Source organism: Pantherophis guttatus, chromosome 2 (genome assembly GCF_059756535.1).
Source record: "Pantherophis guttatus breed Tessera chromosome 2, ASM5975653v1, whole genome shotgun sequence".
Classification (NCBI taxonomy): Eukaryota; Metazoa; Chordata; class Lepidosauria; order Squamata; family Colubridae; genus Pantherophis; species Pantherophis guttatus.
The window spans coordinates 101,332,133-101,342,083 of record NC_142064.1 but is presented as its reverse complement, the minus strand read 5'-3'; the positions used below and the strand labels follow the sequence as shown (position 1 = coordinate 101,342,083).

Genomic DNA, 9,951 nt, shown 5'->3' with positions numbered 1-9,951 from the left:
AAACTGGTTCCTTTCCAGATCAATCTAGCAACTTGTCCTGTTCTCGCCCTCCCTGGCTCTCCCCGCCCATACAAGGGGCTGGGATGAAAGAAAAGTTTCTTGAGCTGCAGTGGCAAGCAGCAGCAGCGTCTCAATTCACTAGTTAGTAGATGAAGATAGAAACAATTGGTAAAACCAACAGAAAATACCAAGGATATAATTGCTCTACAATATGTTCTGCTTAAATCTGATGATTTATGAGTTACTAAACTACAGTGCCTAATTTTAAACAGTACATGCATCAATAACTGTGCATCAAACCTGCTTCATCTTTAGCTCCAGTTTATACTGATGTATCATATTTTTTATGAGTTTAGGGGCAACAGTTGGCTGTGAAATAAATCTGTGAAATGATCTTTCTTTCTTAATCAGGAGAGAAAAAGAAGCCAAGAAAATAGAGGGTGATGACTAAATGAATGGGAGGTGCAAGATGTACAATACAAAAATTACAGGAGAATGGGCAAGCATTGATGGGGTGCATTGCTGTCTGTGAATGGATGGAAAGAGAATTTAATCATGTTGTGTTTATGTGGCTAATGCCATGTTCTCTTTTGGCTTTAACTCACACATTATTTATTTATTTGATTCAGTTTCAGGGCCACCCAACACCAAACTGACTCATAAAAGTGTAATTTATTACTCTGGCAGTTAAAGATGCTTCCTGACCCTGCCCTGGAGTTATCTTTTTAAAATATCTCATGGAAGTTGCTTGTTATATACTTCTTCATTACAACCATACCAAAAATAAGAGCGCAAAAAGGAACAAACAGCAGACAGAATGAGGTACATAAGGACATACATCATGTATCCTTCCCAAGCACAACACTCCAAACTCTTGACTTTTAGTCACACTCAAGGTTTTTTTTCCCTCCATTTGATACATAATTGAGTGAAATTCTGGATTTCTTAACTGGATTAATCCTAATCTCCCTCCCTCCCTCCCTCTGGATTTGAATAATTATGGGTTGGATTCTAGCCACGGGTGCATGATTTTTGTTAAGTCAGAATAGCTTTTCAAGGAATTATGGAGGTTGCACCGCAAAAGGGGGCATGACCAGGGGTGAAATATACTTACCTTCCCTACCGGTTCAGAAGTGCACATGCGGCGTGGACCTCTGCGCATGTGCAGAAGGTAAAAATTAGGTTACTTCCTGGTTAAAATCAGGAAGTAACGACCGGGTGGGTGGGCGGAGCCTCATGCTGCCATCACTACCGGTTCTCCGAACCACCCACCGCCATCACTACTGGTTTGGCTGAACTGGTACGAACAGGTAGCATTTCACCCCTGGGCATGACCACATGACTAGTGCATGAATTGGCAAATTTAATCAATTAAATCATTGTTTATAATTATTTTAAATAATTGTCAATGTGATTCTGTAAATTTATTGTTTGACAGTTAAATTTTGAGCATATCCAGACACATACTTAAGGATCATATATACAGACTGCCAGAGGTGTCAATTGTAAGGTCAAAAAAGTCAAGATGGCAGCCACAACTATAAGAGCAAATTGGATTGGTAAGCAATGGATTATTAAGCAAGGTATTCACATGACTGGACCTGATTTTATCACTCTTTTACCATTATCATTAAACAAAACACCAGAGTCATTAAGCAAATTCAATTTCCCAAATGAACTTTACTTGGAAGCTGACGGGAAGGTCACAAGCCACGATCATGTAAATGCAAGACTCTGCAACGGTCATAAAGGCAGGCTGTTTGACAAGCACCCAAATTGTGATCACATGACCATAAGGTGGTACAATACTCGGACCTTTGAGGATAAGTCTTAAGTAATTTGTTTTGAGGCCATAATAATTTCAAATTGTTGTTAAACAGCAATAAGTCAAGGATTACCTGAAAAGAAGCATGTGAGTGAAAACATACCAACACATACACCAAGGACTTCTATGCATGGGGGCGCCAAATCAAGCCCCAGAGAAGTGGCCTCAGGTTGGGTTTGTGTAGAGGGGGAAGGAAGATAACCTGAAGGGATCAAGGGGACTGTCTCTGACCTCTTGGTAATGGGATGTGCCCCTATACTCGTGATGGCGAACCTGTGGCATGCGTGCCAAAGGTGGTATGTGAGCCATCGCCCTAGTTCAGCTCCTCCATGTGCGCCTCCTGCTGGCCAGCTGGTGTTCAGGTCTCTGCCATGCATGCGTGGGGGGGCAGGGCAAATGTGCGAGGCGGTGTGTGCACATGTGTGGGGGGCATGGGGAGGCACGCATACATGGAGAGTGGGGCACATGCATGGCATGTGTGTATGCATGGGGACGCATTGCATTTTGGGGGCTCGGGTGCACGCTTTGGCACTCGGTCCGGAAAAGATTAGCCATCACTGCCCTATACTATAGATATCAGTCCTGTAGGATAGACCAGACTAAGAAGCCATTGCCATATAAGTCTGAAACTACTTTTAGTGAAACAGCTATAGTAACTGAATCTTGCAACTCTACAAATGCTCCTGGCTCTCTTTGTGTGTATAGAGGTGTGGCTTGTCTGAGATGCTTTCTCAAATTAGTTCCTTGGAAACGACGCGAGTCCTATTTTTATGTCATCTATAGTATATACTGCCTTTGTTAGATTATGACCAGCTGGGCTTCCTTGCACAAATAAAACCAATCCCAGACTGTTTTCAGGTCTCACACCTATAATGAAACTGAGGAGGTAGAACTTTCAGTCTGGTGAACTGGATGTTTCTGGAATTGGGCAGAAAATATGTTCTACTGCTGGGCAGGAAACAGCTGCCTCAGGTGATGGATATCAAAGAGCTGGGAACCTTGAAATAAAGGCTTTGGGTCAGCCAAGCAGTATCTGTATATGGAAAGTGGGTGGGGCTTGACTTTTCCCTTGTCTCAAGCAGTAAAATTATAATGGACAGCAGCTTTGAGTGCCGTATGCTATAGTGTGATTCAGATGATTTACTGCAAAGCACAGCAAAGATGGGCATATCGGTCTCCCATTTGTTCATATTCAGTTGAATCAGGTGGCTGAGAGAAGATGTGACTTCTCATGGATCCTCAATTTTTCTCTCTCCAGTTATTGACAGAAACGAACCTGGCAACTGGACAATTGGACAACGAAAGCCACAAATTGTTGTAGACAAAGAAAAAGCAGTGGAATACCTTCATTTATGGATATATATCCTCCCTATGGTAACAAAAAAAAAATGATATGGGGAAAAAACAGCCTTGGATATACTGATTTTTAAAATGTCTGCCTTGCCCCAAAGAAGACTCTCTGACTGTTCATGTTCCTTTTCATTTTAATAATCGTAAGTTGCAGCATGACTGCTGCTGAATTTTTTTTCTTTCAGCAGAGACCAAAGTCAAAAGTCAAAAAGTTGCTTTCCCATAGCTGTTCAATACAAGCTGTGATTACATCACATGCATTGCATCACCATGCAATTTAGATAAATCACATCTTCAGTATGACATCATTATGACTTCATGAGGCCTGAGACACCGCTTAATCCCATATTGCTCTCTCTGAATCTTCTGGTGACACGAACAACTTGCATAGCACTGACAAAAAAACCCAAAGACCATGTTTCCATGAGAACTATATTCCAATTATATGTAACCAAATTCCCTATTTTTTTAAATAAATACTATTAACAATAGTAATACTATTGTTAGTAATACTATTATTAATTGTACTACAATTAATACTATTAATTTATGGATATATATCCATAAATGAAGGTATTCCACTAAGAGCCCACTGTTAGTTCATATTGTTCTTCACAGTTGTGGATTCACTATGGTGGATTCTTATTTATTTCACTTTTTTGGGGAGAATGGGTTACTCAGATTGCTTTGCTCTAACTTTCCTTGCAGGTCAGTTCTACTGGGCTTTTCTTCCTATTTTTCACCAAAACAGGAATTTGTGCAATAAATTTTATTGATCATCTATTTTATTCACAGTATTGATGTATTATTTGCCATTTTAAAACGGCAGTGGAGCAGAATGAAACAATAAATGAAGTGTGTCTGGAGGTCTCAGGATTTTTGTGTGTGTGTGTGGTCCTGGACTTTCTTTAAAAATCACTTCTTGTGTTTTAAATGCAAATTTATCACCTGGGTGAACAGGGCAGCCTAGAGAAACTCAGACCTCCTTGGCAGAATAAACTGCCCCCCCACCCAAGTCCAATTGAGTCCTTGCGAAATTACCAAACAATGAAATGTTCAGATTTATTCCCATCAATCAGCCTGGGCAGGACAAACAGACCTGACCACAACTGATAGCAGTGGTAGAATTTCTGTACCTCTAACAGCTCCATGCCAGACAGGTGAGATTTTCCCTGGCTATTTTATTCCTTGCTAGGTCAGTAAACAAATGATGGTGATCTTAACTGTTGACCGTTTTGTCCTATATCTTGCTTGACAGTCTTGCCTGGTATGATTGCAATCTCCTGGCCCTTTTCTGCCACCTGTAAAAGGGAGGATGGGAAGAAATACACTTTCTGCTCCAGGGTATAACTACAAGCTGCAGTAAAGAACACAATGTTCCTAGAAAGGGGGGCGGGGTGAGGGCAGAGGCAGGGGTGGGGGACTAGCAGGTAAACAATGCTATTGCTTCAGAGTAAGTGAGGAAGGGAGGGAGGGAGGGAGGGGTGAGGGAAGGAAGGAAGGAAGGAAGGAAGGAAGGAAGGAAGGAAAGAAGGGAAAGAGGAAGGAGAAAAGGAGGGAAGGAAGGAAAGATTGAAGGAAGAGAGAGAGAGAGGGAAGGAAGAGAAGGAGGGAGGGAGGGAGGAAGACCATTGGAGGCAAATCCTTACAGAAGGGAAAACTTCAGGCAATTGCCTATTTTTTTTTTTACTGTCCATGCTCAGGAGTTACACACTTTGCAGTGCCTGTGTCCCCCTTCAGAGTTAGAATGCAGAGGACAGTCTTTTCTTGAAGCAAGGGAGAGGGCTTCATCGTTCAATATCACCCATAAACAGTGAGCTGTTGGAGACCTACACGAGAAGGCGGATATTACAGCTAATTATATGCTTCTCACTATAGTGAAATTGATTGTATTTCTATTTATATTGCATTTCTCAATGTTCACTGAGGGCAGCAATACATCAGCACATGCAGATCATGTACAGATTCAATCTTTCTTTGGCCCTCTTTTTGAAAGTATGCTTCCTCCTTGAGGGGATCACTGAGGATATACAGGATCTGGCTGGCTTTGCCTGGGCTGGAAAGCTAAATAAGACCAGGCATGATTGGAGAGATGAGAAAACTGGGAAGTTAAACAACCACCCCAGAATGCGGCAATGGCAAACCATTGTTGTCCAAAGCAGCCAGAAAAGTACATGGATGTATCCATGCAATCCTCAGGAATCAAACCCAAGGACAGTTTTTGTTCCATTTTTTGCCCTTTGGATTTGGTAGGAAGTCTAAACTGTCCATGTTGTCACAACATTGTGATATTGACTGCTTCAACCGTTCGTGAACCATGCCCCTTCTCTGAGAATGAATCTGAGCAGCTGCTCCTACTTTTTTGACCAGCAGCCTCTAATGTGTCAGAAAGAGGGTTGACTCTGCAAAAAGATGACAGGGAGGATTTTTTCTTACTGATGCAGTTTCATTGGTCTCCTGCTTCCAAGTGTTTGTGGGAAAACAGGGCTTTGAGAATGACTTATGAATTTTCCTCCCTTTCCCAAATATCTATTCATTCAGCCGTTTCTGTGTCCAGCTGTCCAAGAATTCAGAAACATGTAAAATGTTAAGAAAATGAACCTGGAGCTCTTGGACAAGCCCTGCCAATGTGCAGGCGATTGGAGAGAATATGCTACAAAAGGTTCAAAAACAAGGAGTAAGCATATACAAGTTCTGCTAACACAGAAAGATTGTGGAAATTCCATGGCCTGGAACGGTGTAGGTCTCTCTGAACGATCACATAACTGGGGCACAACAATACTGAATTGACATCAAGCGATGAGGTCATGTAGGAATGCTCCAAAATGTGTATTGGTGAGATCCCAGTGCTATGGCAAACCCAGGAAAGGAGTATAATTGTAATGATGCCATTTGCTTATGACAATTTCTACCTATGTTTCCTTCAAGGAACTCAGAGGAACACGCACAAGCTTAAATCACAATGTATCTATGAGTGATAGCTATGCTTCATTAGCCCCAATTGCTTGGATTTATAAGTGTTAACGGTATGTACAAAGTTATAGCATGCACCCAAGTCCCATTTCTAATGTTTCTGTACAGCAGGGTTTCCCAATCTTGGCAACTTTAAGATGCCTGGACTTCAACTCCCAGAATTCTGGAGATTGAAGTCCGCTCATCTTAAAGTTGCCAAGGTTGGAAAACCCTGCTGTAGAGGTGCACTTGACTTCTAGCTTTGATTCTAGGCAAATGTCCAGCATTTTTGTTAAGTTCACCTGCATGACTGGAAACTCTCGTAAGACAATACTCTCCAGGGTGAAAAGAGGCTTTGATTTCACTTGCCAACTCTATTCAGACTTCAGTGGTGATCAGCTGCAGAAATATTGGGGATAGTCTCATGCCTTCTTCAGCCCATTTTTTGCCACCAGTGCATATATGAAACTCACTGCTAATCTAGGATCTAAAGGCGGTTTGCCACTGCTTTTGTTCAATAGCCCAATATCCCAATCACTTTAACATTGCAGCTCATTGTTTACATTGACTGTGGTTTAGACTTGCTATATTTGCTGTCCTGGGAGAGCTCTTTCCCACTGTATGTCATCATTGCATTCCTCTGTATACTGTTTAATTGCATTTGGACAGTTGCAACATTTCCTTTCAGAGTTACCCAAAAAGAAAGAAGGAAGGAAGGAAGGAAGACTAAAAGCATAAATAAAAATGGTTTTGCTGGTCTATGAAATTGGAATGATCCCCTCCCCATATAGTGAAAACTACTGAGGATTGATCTTGCTGCTGCTTATTTGTTCATTCAGATTTCATTGCCTCAGATGAGGTGGGTTCTCTTGTTCTACAAGTTATGCTGTAATAAATGTGTCCTAAGACTTCTTAATTTTGCTGCAATACTTTAGAGCAGTCCCTCTAAAACTGGCTGATTGCCTGTGGTTAAATTGATTCTTAATTTGTGCAATACTGCACAAAGTATTGCACTTAACTGGAAAATGATATAAAAAGACAGCAAATAACCACTAAGATTAGATGCACACTGGAAATCAGGTGCCTTCCTTTATTATAAATTTCAGAGCTGCTAGGTAAAGATATCCAGATAAACTACTGCCACTCCTTCCATATCAGTGGAAACGTGAAGCACACTTCTCACTGACAGTCCATCCCAGAGGAGACCAAACCCTTGTGGATGATTTGTGTTGTATTCTACAATACAAATTACCAGTATCTGTTTATAGATGCCACAGTTTTATCTGAGCCAGAGATGTATTGAGCTACTGCAATGTCTGGTCTTGTTATTGGCTGTGTTTTCCAATCCGAGAATGTGAGCAGACTGTCTGGAGGCCTACCCTTTATCCATAAAGTTTTGTGTAATATTCCTGGATTAAGCTAAGAGTACTATTATCAGAAATGGTGGACTGCTCATTATGTTAGAGTTGTCCCAATATGCACACAAATTGAAAGTATTTCTGAAAAAGCCAGATAGAAATGCTATGTTTTTGAAAAATCATAATCCAGTCACCAGTATACTAATTTAAACAAGAACCTGGAATAATGGAATAATTGACTCTAATGAATTACTTTTTAAGAACCACTCCAACCCAGTTTATGAGCTGGATTTTTAAATAAACTATTTTGGTTGTTTTGGTGGATAAGTTAAAGTGGGAAATTAATGGGAAGAGAACACCCCTGTTCATGGTCCTGGATCTCTGAATGTTTGATACTATTAACAAAACATTCTCCAAGTGGTAATGTAATTTCAGTCATATCTAGAGTGGTGGATTTGAAAGTAATAATGACCAAATTATATTCTGGTCCATAGACAATGAACCAAAGCCTATCTTATGTGAATCTTTTTAATATCGATATGTGAATCTTTTTAATATCTATATGTGCATTATGTTATCCGTTTGTGCATACACACAGCCATGTCCATTGTTTTATTATCTTCATCACTTGGAAAATAAAATTAAGTATTCTGAGAAGTACTGTGACCTGGAGATATGGAACCGATTCTATGTGGGATTGAATTGCCCCTATAGAGCCATGTCCACAATTTTCCTGGCCTTGTTGTTCATTATCCTTCTATAGTTTTGTCAGGAAGCACCCAATCAGGCTGTTGGAATATAATCAGAAGACATGATGAAAACTCTTTAATTCCATAACACACATAGACAGACTTGACCATAGTTTTGACTGGGAAACTGTGAACATCCTAGACCAAGCTAAATCCAAACATTTTAGAGAATTGCCGGAAGCTTGGCACTCAGACAAATCAGCCATCAACAGGCACACAGAGAAAAACGTTTATACACTGTACCAAAGAGACAATAAAAAAGCTAAAAAGGAAACAAAAAGACAGAAATACCTCCAAGATAGCAATCAATACCCAGATAATCAGGGATTAGTATAGGGATAACACCAAACAATAAATCAGTAAACAACAACCTAATAAATGAACTAAGGAGAAACAAACACTCTCATCAACCCTGACAGGGCAAGCCACTTGTATATAAACAGAGAGCAAACCAGTAGTGAAATTCAGCCAGTTCTATCCGGCTCAGACAAACCGGTAGCACCGGGAGCAGGAGGCTCCGCCCACCTGCCCAGATGTCATCACGCCCCGTTTTTGACTCTCTGCACATGCACAGAAGGCTCTGCGCATGCGTGGAGGAGGCGCACGCACTCACATTTGTGAACCAGTAGCGAAGGTAAGTAAATTTCACCCCTGGAAAAAACCCCACTTCTTTCTAGCACTGTAAATGTTACATAATTGGGAAATGAAACTTCAGCAAGCAAGTGATCTAGCTCAGAGAGTACCAGGGACTCCAGTTTTTTCAGTCAGCCATTGGGCCTTCTAGTTGGATTGCAGAGTTCAAATATTGCTTTCTTTGGCAGCACTCTCTATGCTTAATGGAGCTCCTTGAAATATCGCCCAATGCTTTACTCTCAGGAGCCCTTTCTCGAAGTAGGATGCTGAAGATCATGTGGGTGGATGGAAGATGGAATCCAGTTGCAAAATTGCAACAACAGGCTAGATCAGGGGTGTCAAACTCTATTTCATTGAGGGCCACATCAGGGTTATGTTTGACCTTGGAGGGCTGGGGGGATCATGGCCAGGATGAGCATGGCCAGCTTGATGTCACTCATTGAGGCTCTGTTTTCGGCTGCGACAGCCTCTTGCAGTCCTCTGCCAGCAAAAACGGCATCCTGCTGCCCTCTGGCAGTGAAAACGGAGCTCGGGGAGGCCACACAGCCCGCATGGGCTCCATTTTTGCTGGCAGAGGCACCACGGACTGGTCCTTCACTATTTTCAGGGTAGGCCTGTGGGCCAGATCTAAGCACCCTGTGGGCCGGATGCGGCCTGCGGGCCTTGAGTTTGACACCCCTGGGCTAGATGGTGGCGTATAATCTTTTCAGCTCTTCTATCTGCTGCTTGATGTCCCAGAGTTTTGTTTTTTTTCAAAAGCGAACTGGATAAAAAGCAATTCTATCGGCATCTGATCAGGAGATCTTCAACAGAGTCAACACAGCAGTAGCTAAAGCTTAAGTAAACCCTTTCTCTATTGTTTGGTTTTGCTGTGGAGCTTGATTTGAGTCCACATAGAGAAATAAAGCATCTTTAAATCAAAGCTGCCTAGCTTAGACTCTGGAATAACCAGTTTTTAGACTGATACAGGTAGTTCTTAATTTACAACCATCCGTTTAGTGAACATTCAAAGTTATAGTGACACTGAAAAAAGTGATTTATGACTGTTTTTCACACTTACAACTGTTGCAGCATCTCCATGATC

The 9,951-nt window shown here is 41.5% G+C and overlaps 1 long non-coding RNA gene across 1 annotated transcript; it reads left to right on the top strand.

Annotated features, from left to right (window-relative positions):
* The first annotated feature begins 1,138 nt into the window (after nucleotides 1–1,138).
* On the top strand, nucleotides 1,139–3,664 carry LOC117657085 (uncharacterized). The gene is made up of 2 exons (XR_004589068.3): nucleotides 1,139–1,559; nucleotides 3,084–3,664. It is a non-coding gene; the product is annotated as an uncharacterized LOC117657085 (long non-coding RNA).
* The last annotated feature ends 6,287 nt before the right edge of the window (nucleotides 3,665–9,951 follow it).